The sequence below is a fragment of the Silene latifolia genome, chromosome 10 (assembly GCF_048544455.1).
Source record: "Silene latifolia isolate original U9 population chromosome 10, ASM4854445v1, whole genome shotgun sequence".
Taxonomy (NCBI): Eukaryota; Viridiplantae; Streptophyta; class Magnoliopsida; order Caryophyllales; family Caryophyllaceae; genus Silene; species Silene latifolia.
This window is the reverse complement of record NC_133535.1, coordinates 107982616-107991934: the sequence shown is the minus strand read 5'-3', so window position 1 is coordinate 107991934 and position 9319 is coordinate 107982616.

The following is a 9319-nucleotide window of genomic DNA, read 5'->3' as shown; positions in this document are numbered from 1 at the left end:
TTCCCATTCCACCCACATTCTTCATCTAACACGCCCATATGATACAACAGTAGACAAGTATATAAACTTATTATTTAAGTTTACACAAACAAAGTTATGTAAAATCATGTCGCATCCTCTAATCACATGTTACTATTTACAAAAACCAAACAACTTCCATCATGCACATACATTATTCAACTTACCACTCATGTAATGCCCGCATGCTTTTATTCTATAACCTTACGTAAAAAAAAAGACAATATATATAACATAAAATTCCCATTCATGTGTTACTAACATATCAACATTATAAAAATCCACTTCAGTCATATAAACATGCTTAAATCATGAAATCATATTTTTAAGCAACATTATCCATCATCCGTCATACACTTTATCTAACGCATGCATATAGTATATAGCTTTACTATATAACTTTACGGAACAAAATCATGTATAACCATATCACATCGCCTAATCTCATGTTACTAAGATTGCCACATTATAAATCATTGACCCTGCAATCCATTATTCATCACATATTATCACATATGAACTACTTCCTTTTTCCACCACATCACTCATCATTATCATAGACATTTCTAACAATTCCAACCAACATTGTAAACCAACTATCATGCACCATGCTTTCAATCAACAACATAAGAAATCACATCATCACCATTTTTTTTCTACACATTCCCCATTCTCCACATACATACATCCACTGATTCATGCCACACATCACTATATAGGTACACAATTCACAAGATAAACACGTAGCGATCCCGACTCATATCCCATGGTGACCGGTTCAAAATTGTAGGGCGAGTTCGCGACTTTAGGACGTCTCCCAAGCCTTTGCATTAGCTCCTACAACTTCTACCCCGGGTTCATTTTATTTTGACTCCCTATGTTCATTAGGTTCATTGGTTACAGGTTTCAGGATTGTCGCTCAAATACCACTTTGTAACACCCCCATACTCCAAGTGCCTTACCAGGACTACTTAAGGCATGGAAGTGCTACCATCTCGGTTACCCGAGGCAATGATACTCAAATAGACAATAACGAAACGTATTTAAACGATAATAAAGTTTAAGTGATACAAACCAAACTCCAAAAACTGTTAAAAGGAAATACAAGATCCTCAAAACTGTCAACTACTAAACAACTACAAAAAGATCGACACAACGGAAGACTTCTAAACTGCAACGTGATGACTCATCCCAGCTAGCCCATATGTCTCGACTCATACTTGCTCCTCAACTGCTCACCATCCCCGAATGGATCACCACAAATTTCAAAACATTTAAACGGGGTCAGTACTAATCACACAATTATATAATCACAAAAGACATAAACCAACACAGCTCAATCGTCACATAACCCAAACTCCATTTTTACCCGTCGCAACAGGTAACTCCACTCTGCCAGTGGGGGACCGCAGCCGTTCCCACCTAAGCCCCGCTCATACCATAGAGCGATAAACCCAAATCCATTAATGTGCACATCCCTTCTGTGGCGGGTTCCACAGAAGGCGAATAATGGGCGTGAAGCCACTCCCGCAAGGGACTCCACTCAACCAGGGACGCACCCCGAAAACCACAGACAGATACAATCAATTACAACTATCAACAGTAACCAATTCCAACAACCGTCACAATAGGAATACGATATTATACAACAAACACAACCAACCACCAACACATTATGTGACTAATACTGAGTAGGGAAACCCTACCTGGAATGCAACACACACAGACGATCTCAACAGTTGTATCAAAAAGCCTCTTCTACGAATCCTCCTCCTAACACATCATCACATAATCACTAACCATACAAAAACTAACACAAATCCCCAAACCCCCAAATTAGGGTTTAAACAAACTTGACTAAATACTATAAAATCGGTACGTAGATCTTACCCTCGACGCAAGGATCACAAGGATGCAAAGATCGATGAAATCCTACCTCTCAAGCTCCGGGATTTGTCAATAACACGGATGAATGCGAAGAACGTAACTTGAATCTATTTTTCAATGTGATTAGGTTTGTAAAAGTGTATTATGAAGATGACGGAAAGATTTATATATTAATCTGTTTTATTAACAAAACCCGACAAAACATTACCCGTAAACCGAGCTACTCGATCGAGTAACTGACATACTTGATCGAGTGCCTCTTACTCGATCTAGTGCCTCTTACTCGATCGAGTGCCCAGTCTACTCGATCGAGTACCCTACAGGCAGATTACTGTTTTAAAAACCAAAACACCCTTATTCGATAGAGTAAGGCCCACTCGATAGAGTACCGAGAGACTCATAAAACCGTAGTATTACAACCGGAGCTCCATAGACTATTTCTTTATCATTATTGTTTTCTTCCATTATCCAACCAACCAATCATATGATAACCGACTCAAGATAAAATTCACTCCATAACAATTAATTAACAACTACCGTCTCTCTGTGGATTCAACCCTTACGTACAACATTCATTTGTGTCTAGGGTATTTATTTTTGCATAGGTGTGCGATAGCCTATCAGCGCAGCTGATATAGCCGTACTGGACCCGAAGCAACTAATAGAATTTGTCGACCTTGACAATTTAGATGTTGTTCACATTTTGATTTGGATGAAGTAAGTTTTATTAATAAAACTATTTAGTCATTTTCATTTACGAATAATGATGTTTGTTTATATTATCAATTACAATAACATTCTTCGTTCCATGTGGCGTAATAGGTACCTGAATAATCAGATCGCTGAGAGGAAGTTCCCAATTCATGCCTACGGATTCTTGAGTCCTAAGGCGTTCTCTGTGCATATAATTTCATACGAAGAACAAATCAATAAAATCGCTCGTCGGTTGATGTCGACCAAAAAACTATGGCTTGCCACTACAATGAGAATATGTATGTATAGTTCGTGATTATTGTAATGAATCACGATTCTATAAATTTATTATTAAGATGCTTACATGCGTGTAAATGAACTAACAGTTCAATGTCCCAAATTGAATAGGAAGCATTGGGTGCTAATGGCAATCCAAGTGGAAAAAAAAAACAGAGTACTGGATTGACTCTCGCGAAGGCAAACCCTTTGACAGTATAGTAAAGATGATAACTGAGTATGTTTACAACCTTCAGTAATGTCATTTCTTATTGTATGACTTGAGCTATATATATGCAAATAATAATGGCATGTGTGTATATTTATGAACTAGTGTTTTTGAAGCAATAAGAAGATTATGTCCACTTTTGAAATATGATAGCAACACCGATCCCAATTTTATCACGCCATTAGTAAGTGTATTCTTAATAATTACTCGTATCATTTAATTTATGTTTATGCGAGAGGTTGATTATCTAATTTAGCTGATTTGTGTGTAATTTATATAATAGTCTCCTAAAGCACTAGACAACAAACAATACGCCTTTTACTTTTGTCAGTCCATGTGGGAGGTTATCAACGGAAATTATTCTACCATTCCGACACCGGTTAGGGTGAGTTAAAAACTATTTCAGACGTAATTTGAGTTCAATTCTGTATACTTCCATGTATTCTGTCTATTTTGATTATGTATATTTTGAATTATAGTTTTCACTAATACTCAACAAAGCCCCAGACTATTCACCAGAGGACATCACCCAGTTGAGAAATATGTGGGCCAGTTATGTTGTTTCATTAGCGGAGTCTCAATAGTTTGCTCATGCTTTATGTACGTGTATATAGAGAGTCGTTGTGTATTGGCTTCTTTTATTTTTTTTAAGGAAGTTGTGTATTGTCTTTTGATCATCCTATTTATGTTGTTTTTAAACTGGGTTTAATTGATCATGGGGTGTAATATTTTGATGCAGGATTGAATTTTTGCAGTGCACAGCTGCTGGAATGCTATTTTTTAGCAGCAGCTGAAAAAATAGCATCAGCAGCTGCTAGAACAAGCTATTTTGATGCAGGATATAATATTTAACAACGGTTTTGGTACCACTAAGCCGTTGTCAATAGTAAACTACGACAACGGATTTGAAACCTTATTAAGATTTAATAACGGTTTCTCAAAAGTATGCCTGTTGCCATAAATATATTTAACAACAGTTTTATAACCGTTCTTGAGTTGTGATAACTGTATTATAGATCTGTTATTGATGTTATATAACAGTCGCGTGTTTGTACAATCGTGGTATATAATTAACAACCGTCGTTGCAATAACGGTTCCGTATTTCTATTTAAAAATGGTAATTGCATTATCTGACCGTTATTGAAGGACTTATTTGGTGTAGTGCACCTATGTTCATTTTGGTTCATTGGTTTAGGTTCCAAAATCGTCGCTCTGATACCACTTTGTAATACCCCCTTCTTACCCGCCAAGGTAATTAGGAAATGTTACCGTTTCGGTTTCCCAAGGCTGTGAAATCGTAATTACAATTAAGAAACTCTTTAAATAAATAACAAGTTTAGTTATTACAAACATAAACTAATGAATAAACGTGAGCTATACAAATTACAAGTCGACTACCATCTATGTCGTCTATGTTATGATACTCGACTTCGAGTCCAAGGTGCGGCCCAAATCCCGATCACGTCAACAAGCAAAAGTTGTACTTAACCTGCTCCCCATATGATCGGAAATATCATGTGGATCGACACAAGTCACCCCGGAAATAGGTGACAATTACACAGACACACAAACGTCAGTTTCAATAAATAAAGTGTGTGAGTATGCAACATGACACTATAATATGATTGAAACGCTATCAAACAACCACCACTCCAGTACCGAGACACGCCCAGACGTACCCACAACCACCCCAGTACTGGGACACGCCCAGACATACCGACAACCACAAACAGGTACCGAGACACTGTTGGAATATGTGTCCTCCGACAATAATGCGATCACAACTGTTGATCATGATGATCACATGTTTAAATCTCATTTTAAGAATACATGTGGGATGAGATATTTTACAGTCAACTGGTCCACACATATCGGTAATGATTGGCTGACTAGAGTTTGACATTACTGTCGTGCGACGGTGGTGATCAGTTGATCCCCTTAGGTCAAACCTATAGGGAAATACCCTTAATTGATTATTTAATTAATCGTATGCCGATACGAGTTAATTAAATTACTTAAAATTGACGGATGATTTGTGAGTGAGATTAACGTGTCTTATTTTAATTCGATTAAATTAGATACGGTCTAAGTAATTGAATTGTTTTATTACTTAGATAAAATTATTGTTTACGAAACAATTTGAAATTGAAATTGAATGAATAATTTATTATAAATACAAGACGTTGTAATTTATAATTTGATAAACCGTTTTGGTACAAGTAATTACGAATTACTAGTCGATTTTGTAAATGACATATTTTATGAGTATGTTGTTTTTTAATATGTTAAAAATACATTACAATTTCATAAGTCAAGTAACATGTCACATATGTCACAATTGACAAATGACAAAATAAAATAGACCATCCATTTTATGTTAAAAGTGCCGAAATACTGGAGGGAGTATAATGTTTAAATTGTGTTAATTGTTTGAGTGGAAAACAAAATGATTACACACCTATTTGTAGCCATGCAAGTCTATTTTTCTTGGGAAGAAAATGAGCCCATGCATTGGCTCTCCTCCACCCTCCCCACCGGGTTTCTAAAGGGGATTATAGAGGGTTTTTCCTCTAATTATTCATTCACAATTTACAACATTTTTCCTAGTGTAAGAAATATAAAAATTCTCTCTAACCTTATGAAATCTTAGAGAAATAAAATCTCCCAAATCATTCCTCTTGACTGAAATATTCAAGAGCAATACAAATTTATTTTGTGTCAATTTTATGTAAGACTTGTATTATTTCTAGTACAAAATAATATTAGTTATTTAGGGGTTTTTCCTTGGGTATTCACTTTTGGGAGAGGTTCTACTTTGGACCTTTTGTTCATCCATTTTAAGGAAAGCTCAAGAACAGGTAAGAAGGAGATCTTACTTGGGCCCTTTAATCCGAAACATCATAGTAAGAAGTGACGATTTCTTCTCTACTCTTGTTTTAGTTTGCATGCATAAGATCTAGCTTTTATTATATGACTAAATAAACCAATTCATATATGAATATGTAAATTAATGAGATTAATGGATTCTAACAAGCGGTATCATGAGCCTTAGGTTGTTTGCATGCAAATCGGTTTATAGTTTTTCCGAGTTATATGATTAACATACAAAACTAATTAACTTGGATTTATGAAGATAAACCTTAAAATAACTTTGCATGTTAAAAGTTTCTGGTCCTAAGTGATTTTTAGGACATTTTGGTTTATTCATGGTTTTTATTGTTCATTTTATATTATATTGGCATAAAAATGTGATTTTTATGATAAAAATGTCATTTTTGGACGAAAAATAGCTAAACTTCGATTTTTCCAGTAATTTTTGGATATGTTTTCACATATATTATCTACTAATGGCCTGTACATTTTCATGATAAAATGAGTTGTTTTGCCCGAAATATGGATTTTTCAAGTTAAAATCGTATTTAAATGGGTAAATAGGTTAATATGAGTTATATTTCGAATCTGGTCATGGAAATTTCGTATGTTGTCACATGCAATTTTACAAGATGTGTGTAAAATATTTGGCTATAATGAAGTTTTTATGCATGATTTATGAATTTTTTATGAAAAATCACATAAATAGTGACTATAATTGGTAATAATGTTAAAACATACTTCATGACTAAAGGAAAAACGTCACATATTGCATTTTATCATATATTTCAGATCTAAAAGTGAAATGTTGATGAATATAATTTTTCTCATATTTTTATGGTCATAATTGTTAAAATCGATAAACCGCAACATTGTTTTTCTCAATAAATTTTCAAAATATTTAACCTAAGTTTTGACTATTATGAGTGTCATGGTATTTTTCCAGAATGTTCATGAGTTTAAATTTCAAATTTCGAATTTATTTGAAATTTTTATAATTTAATTTGAAGTTTATAGCTTATTTTTGTAATTTTAGGTCCATTTATGAACAATATTAAGAAATCAAGGTTAATTATTGTCAAAATGTTAGTGGAGACTAATTTTGAGTCCTAAGATGGTTAGGGTAATTAACTTGTACATAAATATGAATTTATGTAATTATTGTGATCTTAAAAGGTTAAATCACGCAAATCCGTAAAAACCGATTAATATACGATATTGGCTTTTTAAAGGCAATTTAGCATAAAATTGAGCATGTTCATACATATTATAATGCTACATTTAATTTATGATTGTCATATTTTAATTTTATGTAATTTTTGAATTATGTAATTTTACTTAGTATGGCCTTAGTTTTAATTGGTATTACCCGAAATGTATGGGAATATCGATTCGGTTGTAATTTTTGTGATCTCGTATCACCGTTTTGTAATTTAATAGATTTATTTTTATTTTTAATTACAAATGTATAATAAGAAATTATGTAATTCATTTTGTAATTTAATTTCCCGGAGTTCCTTAAAGACGGTGCCACTCGAGAAGGCGATCCATCAAAGAAAGTGTTACCTTGAAGTGCGTACCAAGACCAAAGTTCAAGGGACCAAAGGAGTTGGTTTCCGAATTTGTAATAGTTTATTAGATTTACTATTTTAGGAAGGCCATACTATGAATTTATTTTTATGCTTTGCATTTTATTTATATGTTACATGCATCGCTAAATCGCTATAACTAAACATGGATTTAAATCGAGTTTATCGACCTACTTCAACTATGAGATTTTGATACAAAGTTGTGATAATGTATCCCCTTTTTATTGTAAATAGGGCCTCCTCCAAGAAAAGACAAGGGAAAAGAGAAGCAAGCTTGAGAAATCATGAAGGAGCTAGGAGTAGCTACCAATGAAGCTTGGCTTTTATTATTGTCTTTATTTTAATGTTATGAATTTTAGAACTATTTTGATTTCCGTGTTTGACATGGAAATGGTTGATCCTTTTAAACAATGGTTGTATTTTGGATTATTGTGGCTTGGCTTGCAACCCTAGTCACCCCTTTTATCGTATTTGTGTGTTCTAAAAATTCGTCTTTATATGCTTGCACATAGAAACATATGATCATCTACTAAAAGTGATCCAATTGACAATTATAATGATGGGATTCATTATATGGCCAGAAGCTTAAGGCTTGTGAATGATCAATTATAAAGTAATGTTGAGTTGATGAACTCTCCTAAAGGAAAAACAATTACCAAGTAGACTCATCAAATCTAAAATCTATTAGTCAATCTATGAGATAATCCTCCTTCTACTTCAAAATCATTATTTATGTCTCATAAGCTATCTTTAAATATATAGTGTATTTATTCTAAAGATAGAGTGGGAGAAAAATGAAGACACAGAGATTACAAATTATTCTAATTTGTATGCTTGAGTAAATGAGATCTACGAAAGAAAGAATGATTTGTATACCAAAATAGATAGTATACATGAATAGATGAGATCTACAATCTCGAATAGATGAGATCTACATGACAATAGAGGCCAAGTGAAGTAATCAAAAGAATATGTTCTTAAGATAACTACATGAGGACACCAAAAGAAAGTTTTGAAAGAAAATGACTAATGAAAAGTGTCAACAACAGATTTTGCTAGTTTATGACCTAGTTTCAACATTGATATTTACTTAAGAGCCTAAATGAAACAAAGTTGCATCCTTGAATATAAATGAGATTTATGATTAAAAGTTGCAAAGAAAGATATGCCGATATCTACAAAAGCTAAGTTAATTGTTAACCACGCTAGTGTCATTACTTAACCTCATTACGAAAATGAAATGGTTAAACCTCCTTCCGAAAAGGGTATTTTGAGAAGGACGTGTATTAAATGGAATTTCACATTTAAATAATGACATTGCTACGGATCATTATAAAAATGAATGAGTAAGAGATTAAAAATCTCATTCCATAAGTTTAAGATTGAAACCTTTTCAAAATAGGTATTTTGAAAGGATATGTTGGGAACATATATGGTTTTATCTTAATAACTTGGCAAAGCAAAATGTATTTCAATTCTTGAAATGTTTCGATTGAGTAGTCAAATACGAAACATGTGGAATTGAGTGGGAGTTTGAAATTATCATGTGAAGACATGAAATTTAGTGGGAGCAATCATCTTGTAAAATTTATAACTCATTACTCATTGAGAATGACGAGCTAGTACTATCTTTCACAAAGAAGTATTTGAGTTTTCAATTCTGGATGAATATGGACTAAGATGAATCCAATCACATCATGGGATATTGGATAGGCATTGAGATATGCACATCAAATCAACGAGAAACGTAGGTTA